This window comes from Mustela erminea, chromosome 5 (genome assembly GCF_009829155.1).
Source record: "Mustela erminea isolate mMusErm1 chromosome 5, mMusErm1.Pri, whole genome shotgun sequence".
Taxonomy (NCBI): domain Eukaryota; kingdom Metazoa; phylum Chordata; class Mammalia; order Carnivora; family Mustelidae; genus Mustela; species Mustela erminea.
Window position 1 is genome coordinate 66,057,329 of NC_045618.1, and position 9,435 is coordinate 66,066,763.

At 42.3% G+C, this 9,435-nt stretch overlaps 1 pseudogene; it reads right to left on the bottom strand.

Moving 5' to 3' along the window:
- Window positions 1-2,117: 2,117 nt before the first annotated feature.
- On the bottom strand, window positions 2,118-8,750 carry LOC116590161 (annotated as a pseudogene).
- Between the last annotated feature and the right edge of the window lie 685 nt (window positions 8,751-9,435).

Below are 9,435 nucleotides of genomic sequence, written 5' to 3' on the forward strand. Positions count from 1 at the left end.
TTATCACTTACGTATAACTCTCAGTCTGCACTTGAAATTTGAGAAAATTAAAAAAAAATCAGAACCAATCTAAAATTTGGAAAGAAGGAAATAATTAAAGGTAGAAATTATAGAACTAGAAGACAAACATAGAGAAGATTTTAAAAAATCCATAGTCTGTTTTTTTATTTAATGACTGATCTTGTTAGAGTTTTTTCCAAAGGGAAAAAACATAAGTAGCTGTTATCAAAAATAACAAGGACATCACTATAGATACTCCAATTCTTTTTTTTCCCTATCTTTTTTAGAAGATTTTTTTTAAAAAAATTAACATATAATGTATTATTTGTTTCAGGAGTACAGATCTGTGATTCGTCAGTATTACACAATTCGCAGATCTTCCAATTCTTAAAAGGTTAGTGAGAAATGGGGTGCTTGGGTGGCTCCATCTGCTAAGCCTCGGACTCTTGATTTTGGTCCAGGTCATGATCTCAGGGTTGTGGGATCAAGCCCTGCATTGGGCTCCCCACTCAGCAAGGAGTCTGCTTGAGATTCTCTCCCTCCCTCTTCCTTGGCCCTTCACCCCACTCATGCATTGTGCTCTCTCTCTTCCTAAAATTAATCAGCCGATCTTTATAAAAAGAAGAAAAAAAAGCTTAGTGTGCTAAAGGTATGAACAATGTTATGCTGATAACTTTGAAAATGTAGAAAAATGGAAACATTTCTATTAGAGAAAGGAACTTTGATAAGTTCATACCAAAGAAGTAGGAAGTGTGGATAGTCATCTAGTGACTAAAGGATCTGGAACCATAGTTAAACCAATGAATATCCCAAATTATATTTTCCATTGAGTTCTGTCTGCCATTCCAGAAGAAACACTTCCAGCGAAAACTTTGAGAGAATCAGAAAAGATGACCCTGCTCCCAATAAAAATTTTAATATCCTAATAATATTGCTCCCGCCTATTAAGATGTGAAAGAATTGTACTCAGGAAGAGAACTCATGAACAAAATGAGCAAACAGAATTATCTAGCTTCTGCTTTCATCAAATGTCCAAATTGCTAGCAACAAAGACCAGAGCTATGCCCCCTAGGTAGTGTCATCTCTCTAGAGAATCAACCCATCACTTGGGAGCAAGTATATCTTGTCAGAGTGGAGAAACCACAGAGGGAAGGTGGCTCTTACTGGAGATTGTTGTTCCCAGCATAGAGAGTTGGGACTATTACCAAAGTCCAGAACCTGGGGTCTTTGGGTAAAGGCCAGAACCATAATGGCACAGGGAAACACAAAGCAAGGGGCTGTTCCTGGCAGGAACTTCAAAGAGGAGACACAGCTGCTGGCAGCCTCTGCCCTAGAGTCTGAGTGACAAAGAAATTCCCTGGTTTCTCCTCTCCAATATTCCAATTTTCCTCCAATCCCTCCCTTTGGTCACATTCAACTGGAAACCAGAGGAGAAGAGAATCTGCTAATGTAATACATATATTTATTTCTCTTGGGGTCCAGGGCAAGGTGAAAGATGGAGAATATATCTGGAGGGCAAACAGAAACTACACAGGATAGAGGAGGAATAATTATCATCAGAGTTAGGCAAGGAGTTACCTCTGGGAGGTGGAAGAAGTATACAGGTGTCTTCTGATGTGGTAGAAATATTCTCTCTTGCCTCACTTGGTGGTTACATTGGTGTTTGCTTTATAATTGTTTTTGTTTATTATAATTTTTTTAATGAAAAGAATACAGTCTCTTTATTTCCTCTTGAGCTACAAATGTTCTGTTTGTATGAGAGAGAGCCCAGTACTGGAGACAGTAGGTAGCTCTTCCATTTGCTCCAAAGTGTTCCAGGGAAGGAAGAGCCTAAACAGGATCTAGACAGTTTCCATCTGCTGATATTTAGCTAATCAAACCAATTGCCTGATACTTTTAGAGCCGGACAGTTCCAGCAAGGTCCCATGTGATAATGGGCAAAGACTGAGGTGGGAGATACGGAGGATACAAAGTGAACATGCAGCTTAGGCCCCTGTCCCCATATGCTCTCTAAAATTTCATTATTTGGTCAGAGCTGGGAGTGGTACCAGGGTCCTGGCCCATCTTTGCTCATTGCTCCACTGATTCTGCCATTCTGCTTTCAAGGGAGAGTGAGTTCAGATGGTCTCAGAGGTGGTGGGGGCCATTCCCTTGGCAGCTTGCTGGGCTAACCCATGCTTGTAGCTTTTGGTGTTGGGGCTCTCAAGGTTCACCACAGACATAGGTACCCTCACAGTGTCCAGTCCATTTGCTGTTGTCCACTGTGTAATGGGCTCTTCTGGTAATTTTAATGCGTGTGGGGTGACCACAACACCAATTTTTTAACAAAAAAATTATTTAAATTCAGTTTAGTTAACATAGAGTATATTATTAGTTTCAGGGGTAGAATTTAGTGATTCAGCACTTACATATGAACACCCAGCGCTCATTACAACACATGCCCTCCTTAATGCCCAACCCCCAATTACTCTAAGCCCCCACCTACCTCCCCTCCAGCAACGTTCAGTTTTTTTTTTTTTTTAATTTTTAAAAAAGATTTTGTTTATTTATTTGACAGAGAGAGAGAGATCACAAGTAGGTAGAGAGGCAGGCAAAAGCAGGCTCCCTGCTGTTTCAGGGCTTGATCCCAGGACCCTGAGATTATGACCTGAGCCAAAGGCAGAGGCTTTAACCCACTGAGCCACCGAGGTACCCCCTTCAGTTTGTTTCTTAGAGTTAAGAGTCTCTCGTGGTTTGTCTCCCTCTCTTGTTTTTATTTGATTTTTTAAAAAAGATTTTATTTATTTATTTATTTGATAGATAGAGAGAGAGAGCAAAAGAGGGAACAAAAGCAGGGGGAGTGGGAGAGGGAGGAGGCTTCTTGCTGAGCAGGGAGCCTTATGTGAGGATTGATCCCAGGACCCTGGGATCATGACCTGGGCCGAAGGCAGATGCGTAATGACTGAGCCACCTAGGCACCCCTTTTATCTTATTTTATTTTTGAAGAAATAGTTGGTGGCTGTTTCAGGGTTTAGTTCCCATTTGAACTTGTTCTTCACCCCACTTCCAGGTGGCAGCTTCTCAGAAACTTCACCATCTGGATCTTCTCGAATTTTCCTTCTCGTCCTTCTCGTCTCAGCAATTTCTCCTTCTCAGTTTCTTGTTTTCACCCAGACCTTCAGACAGTAGGCAATTCGGGTCCAAAGATTTCTTCATTGAGACCAGGTCAGCCAGGACTCCAAGTCTTTCTACCACCTGTGTGAGGAGAAGCTCCGGGTTGCTTCTGGGGCTGTGGTTGTGTCCTCCGCGAGCTTGTAGAGGCCCTATGGCCATTAAACACCGCGCTTGCAGCCCTTTCCCAACAGTAGCACTTTCCGTGCACGTGACCGTGCCCTGATTGTGAGAGAGGCTGAAGTCCCTGCTCCAGGCTGTGGGCACCTGCAAGTGAGTGTGGCCTTAGCAAATCCCCGCTCCTCCCCGTGCAGGGCACTTCCTATGCAGCACCCCCAACCAGCCCCCCCCCCCACCCCGTTTCTCTGGCATCTAGGGAAGAGGCTATAATTGATTAAACCTCACATATATTTTAGGTTCTTCTTTGTATGAATGATGTAGTCCATAAAAGTACAAACAAGAAAATTTGCCAAGTCACATAACTGAAAAGCCCAGAAGTGGGATTAACTTTAAGTCTTCTTTAATTCAGAGGATCAGTTGCTGCCAGCAGTGCTCTTCTCTGTCATCCCATCTCATCCTCAGGGTGGCTGCAAAAAATTCACCTTCAGCACATGGATTCTCCCTCCCCGTTTCCCAGAAACTTCAGTAAATATTTCATTATTTCTTTCATGTCCATTCCTGAGCCAATCACTGTGGCCGAAGAGTGAGGGGAATCACTCCCATGTAAATTTTATTAGTTGAGGCTGGAATCCTTCCAAGGAGTGAGTTCCATTAGATGAAGAAAATGGTGAGGCCCATCCCAAGTGGGTCATCCTAAGGCATTTGCTTTAATGGTTCTTTATCCACCCGTTCCTGGGGCGATGGTCGCTCCTGTCTCATAGAATGGCTACTAGAAGCTGGAGAGACACACAAACTGAGGGAAGTGGCAGCTGGGCTCTTCTGTGGATTTGTGTTTCTGTGCTGAGTCCTGATGATGAGGGAGTAGAAGGCAAGGTAAGGGCAAAGCAGAAGCTGACACCCTGCAACCCTCCCTGCTCCCTCCATGAGATAGATGTGACATTCCTGAGGCACTCCTGGCTGCCCTAAAGGGAAAACAAATAGTTAACTTGCAGAGATCACAATCCTGCAATATAAGAGTCTCCCTCAGTTTACAAATGTCCTAGTGATTTACAAACAAGAAGCTTTCTTATCAATAATCTAATTTCCAGAGACTCATAACTCAGTTCCTGAAGCCCTTAACATCATCCTCCCCACCATAAAATTGAGGGAGGCTGAGGTGGAAGGAAATGTAAATAAAGTTGAATTTCTTCTAAACCTAAAGCCTATTGACAAGGACATGTGACAGGAGGAGTATGACATTCTACCAGAAAACTCCCCAACTGTCTTCATGTTGGTACCTCATTAGAGAAAAAATAAAACAAAACAAACAAACCAAAAAAATAGCTTGGCTTGACAATAACCAGGCCTCCATTATCCTGAGAGTTTTTTTTTTTTTAATATTTTATTTACATATTTGACAGAAAGAGAGAGATCACAAGTAGGCAGAGATGCAGGCAGAGGGTCGGTGGGGGAAGCAGGCTCCCCACTGAGCAGAGAGCCCAATGTGGGGCTCAATCCCAGGACTCTGGGATCATGACCTGAGCCGAAGGCAGAGGCTTAATGCACTGAGCCACCCAGGCGCCCCTGAGAATTTTCTTTACTGTATGACAGTCCTTCTGAACACCTCCTTTGTTCTCACATCCCCAACTCCCGAGAATATAATCAGCCATTCCTTGGGATCACAGGGCTGCAAGTCTTTCTGCCCACGTGCTTTAAGAAAATCAACTTTTTGTCCCAGTGGTGTCTTAAGAATTCTTTCTTGGTCATCGGCTCTGGACTTCACTTATATTCTAAAACTGCATCACTGACCCATTATTCTTTAAATAATACTTACTAGTTGATTCCAGGAAATATCAAATAATTGCTTAAGTCACAGGATAAATTTCTCGAAGCTATTTCCCCCTTCTTCATCCCAGACACCTTAAGAGGTCACTGCATCTGGCCCTGAAAGGGATTAGAGATACAAGCAACCAAGAGGCTCACTATATGAGAGGAGGTAACTATTCTATGTGGTAAAAACAGCACAGACTCTGCTTTTGGTTTGTCGCATATGCAAACAATAATTTCAGGTATTTCAAACACTCTTTCTTAATCATTTCTTTCAAACAAAAAGGGTGTTGATGTGTCCTTTATGTCTATATCTTACTATATATTTATCAGCCTTTGCTTTGAAACATCATACTGATTAAACTTTTTAACACTAAATTTAATTGTTGAATACATGTAATTAATTGCATAGTTGTGATGAACCCAGAAAGGCTCTGCTCAGATTCCACTCTGGGAAGATTCACTGCTGTGGCTGCAGGGAATGTCATCTGCAGACAGTTTTCACCTGGGAGTCCCTTCAGAGAGCCTCAGCGGTAGAAAACTGTCTTTCCCCCAGATCGTGCTTTTCTGGGGTGGTGTGATGGTTAAATGTATGTGTCAACTTGGCTAGACCACTATATCCAGATATTTGGTCACACTTGATTCTAGATGTTTCTTTGAAGGTATTTGTTAGATTAACATTTAAATCAAGAGGCTGAGTTTAGTGAAGCTAATTGTCCTTCATTACGTGGGTGGGTATAAAACAACCACCTGAAGGCCTGCAGAGCCAAAGACTGAGCTTCCCGGAAGAAGAGCGCATTCTACCCGCAAACTGCCTTTGGAGTCGAACTGCATCTCTTCCCTGGGGCTCCGCTCTGCAGATTTCGGATTTACCAGGCCTCTGCAATTTTGAGTCACTTCCTTACAATAAATCTTTTTCACTTGCTCTCTGTTGGGCTTGTGTTGTAGCTTGACTTCTGCCCACTCCGGCTTCCTTGCCCTACCTTCTATCTGTGTTTACCTGTGGGGTTAAGTCCGTCAGAGTTGGCTTCTTAGATACTACACTCCGTCAGAGTTGGCTTCTTAGAGGACCCAGCTTATAACAAAAAGATGAAATGTATAAGGAACATGTAATAGTGCCCATTCTCCTTGTGAAAAATATTCCAGAGTCTAGAAGGAGGACTCTGAGGCAAGCAACTGAAGCCTGGGCTGAAAACCAAGTTAACTCTGAAGACAATTTCCTAGCTTGGAAACAGAAAGGAAAAACATGGGACTTACTATCAAGGTGTTTATCTTTTCCATTTGGGTAGAAAACCATATTCTTCCTAATCATCTACCTCTGAGGTTTGAAGAAAGAGAACAGTTTGGACAGTTCCAGAGTAAGAGACACAGAGAAGCTTTGGGTTTCCAGTGATATACCAGGGCACATCTCTATTAGGAGATGGGATGAGGGGTGTATTGTATCTTTGGGGGATGAAAATGAGAAATAATGTATCCTGTTTCCCCCTCCTTTCCCTGCTCTCTCTCCTTTCCCAATGCACTGGGGACTGATTAGTTACATGTTCACACTCTAATTTGTTACATTTTGTAACCTACAGCCTGTTTTTTAAAGGTTAAGTTTTCTTTGTTCTGCCCTTACAGCAGTAACTCTCGTTAATTACTCAGAAAGTAAGCTTAAAGTTGGGGCAATTAATTTAGTTTACATGGTGGTGTTTGGGCCCTCAACTAGCCCACAGAGTTTGGCTGTTGTTGACCTATTTATTTCTTTTAGGAAGCTCAGGTTTCTCTTTTGGATTTTCCTGATCCACTGTTCATATCTGTGGATATATTTCTCTTTGTCCATGTGATGCAGAAAAGAGATATAATATAGCAAGATAATTTGAAAATTTAATGTAATGGTATCACTGAATAACTAAATTTGGTTTGTGTTTCTTGCTGCCATAGACACAGAAAGAAGGAATGGCAACTTTCCCTAGATTCCCTTTCCTAGGAAGATACTAAGTCTTTGTTCTCCAGCCCTATCTTTCTCCTCATCTATGATAAAGAGAACCCACATCTTTGGAACCATTTTTTGGGACTTGAATTTTTCTTTAAAAGAGGCATTGATATTTAGTCTGGGATGGGGGGGCAATAAAAATTGTTACCTTCAGTAGATGGGAGTTGTGTGTTGACTGGAAAGAGGCATGAGGGAATTTTTGGGGTGATGGGAACCTTTTCTAATTTGATCTAGGCGATAGCTACATGAGAGTAGGTAGACGTAAAGATCATCATCTGTATCTGTAAGGAAGTTCTCTATGGATACATAAAAATATGTAAATATATATGTAGAGATGCACTAGTTGGCAATGTCACTGTACCCAAAAGAGCCACAAGCCTGACTCTCCAGAGGCTAGAACTTAAATTTATCCCCTTGCCACTAGTCTGCCCTTGTGGACATTTATTCTGTAAAAGAATGTCAGAGGACATGCCTTGGAAGTTATAATTACCAGAAAATATTTGTCTGTCTCATAGCAAAATTAAAAGGAGATTACTATCATTTCTTCAATGTGTGGAAAAGGAAAGGATTAAAAAAAAAAGTAAGATTTCTTTCCTTCTTTCCCGGTTTATTTCCTACAGTTTGATACTTCCACTGTCAGCTTGGTAACGTGAAGGGGATAGGCACTATTGTTAGCATCTAGAAAAGCCGAGTCCGAATCGTTCCAACAAACTGATAGAAAAATCTGTTCATTTTTGTTGTTGAATTAATTCCAAGGAAATTTCCATTATTTTCCTCCTCTTTGGCATGAAGCCATGTAGTCCAGCCTGCACACCTTTGTATACATCAGTGACTTCTGGCTTTTCACAGACACTGTGGCCAGTCCCAATTCATAGTGTTTCCATTGGACCACTTGGCTGACAGCTGGGATGCTGTCATTATAAAACTCCTCAGTACCTGAACCAGCTTGGTTATATTCTTCATGTTTCTTTTGGCCAGTGGCCAATTTCTTGGACATATCTAAGTGTTTTTTAAAATTTTTTAAATTTTTAAATTTTTTGTTGTTGCTGAGGAAGAATGTTCTCTTTCTTGACATAGCCAGAGAGGCTCTCTGGGACCCTGTAGAACAACACTAATACTGGACAATACGAATATTTTCTTTGCCCTAGCAGGAATGGGTTTGGGTACAGTTTACCATTCTGTAACTCACCTGAGATGTGTAGCTTTGGCTTCCAGAAATCTGCCATTTTGTGTGTCAAGAAAAGAAAGGTACAGATGAGAAGGAGACTGTCTCAAGAGGCCTCTGTTGGAGCCCTAGAACTGTCATGAATAGAGAGCTGTGAGGACACAGAGTCTGTCTCTGACATTTAGGTACAAAAGATCATCTACTGGGGAATTCCCTGGCACTTGCTAAGGAGTGGAGAAAAGCAGAATTTTCAGAGGGAGAAGTTTAACAGTGATGTGGTTGCAGTTCTCAATCATTAACACATGTTGCTGTGCCACGGGGATGGCCTTTCAGAGAAGTACCAAACTGGCAAAGAGACAAGACCTTTGTGCCTCCATATGGATCAGCTGGGGAAGGAGCGGAACCTTGGTCAAAGCAGATTCTTTTAGCTGAGGGCAGTTCCCCGTGCAGAACACAGTTGTGCGTCTGTAGTAGCAGACATATTTCCAGTGGCTGGGGAAATGAGTGCCTTGGTCTTGATCCATTAGGATCCATTTTTAGTGTCCACTTGTTCTATATAGTAAGTTTATACCACCTGTGAAGATGTCCTCTAGCATCCTGGGTAGTTTCTTTTCCTGGGGAAACTTCCAAAAAGAAAATCAGAGGGATATACCTCTAGCTCCTGTTGCTGTAGCTGATCTTGACAACACAACTGATACTCATCATATCCCTCTTCCAATCCCTTTCTAGAAAACCCTCACCATTGTTTGGTACCTCTGATGCTCTAGATGGCTTAACTGAAGGGGGACCCAGGCCCTAATCCATGGGAAGTGAAGATGACTTGGTTGGTTATTTGGTGGGCCTGGAATGGGAAAGTTTAGAAGATTAGAGAAAAGTTGTCTGAGGAAGAGGCAGGGGGTTGTTGGCATGAAGTGTGAAGGTCTTTATATAACATGTTGGCATCTACCAGAATATGTGAAGCACAGAAGGTTGGTACTGAATAACTGACTACACAGAATGTCTTGACTCATGTTAAACAGCTTCTGTCAGTGGCCACCCATGTGCCTGGGCACTTGTAAAAGTAACCATGATAGCAGGGATGGAGGCGATGTGGTCCCCATAGCATGAGTTCCTGCTTGCCAAGACTAATCTACCTTCTGCTACCACCAAATGCCCACCCTGCCAGCAATGAAGACCAGTGCTAAGCCCCTGATCTAGTGTCCTCTGTTGAGGGATCAAC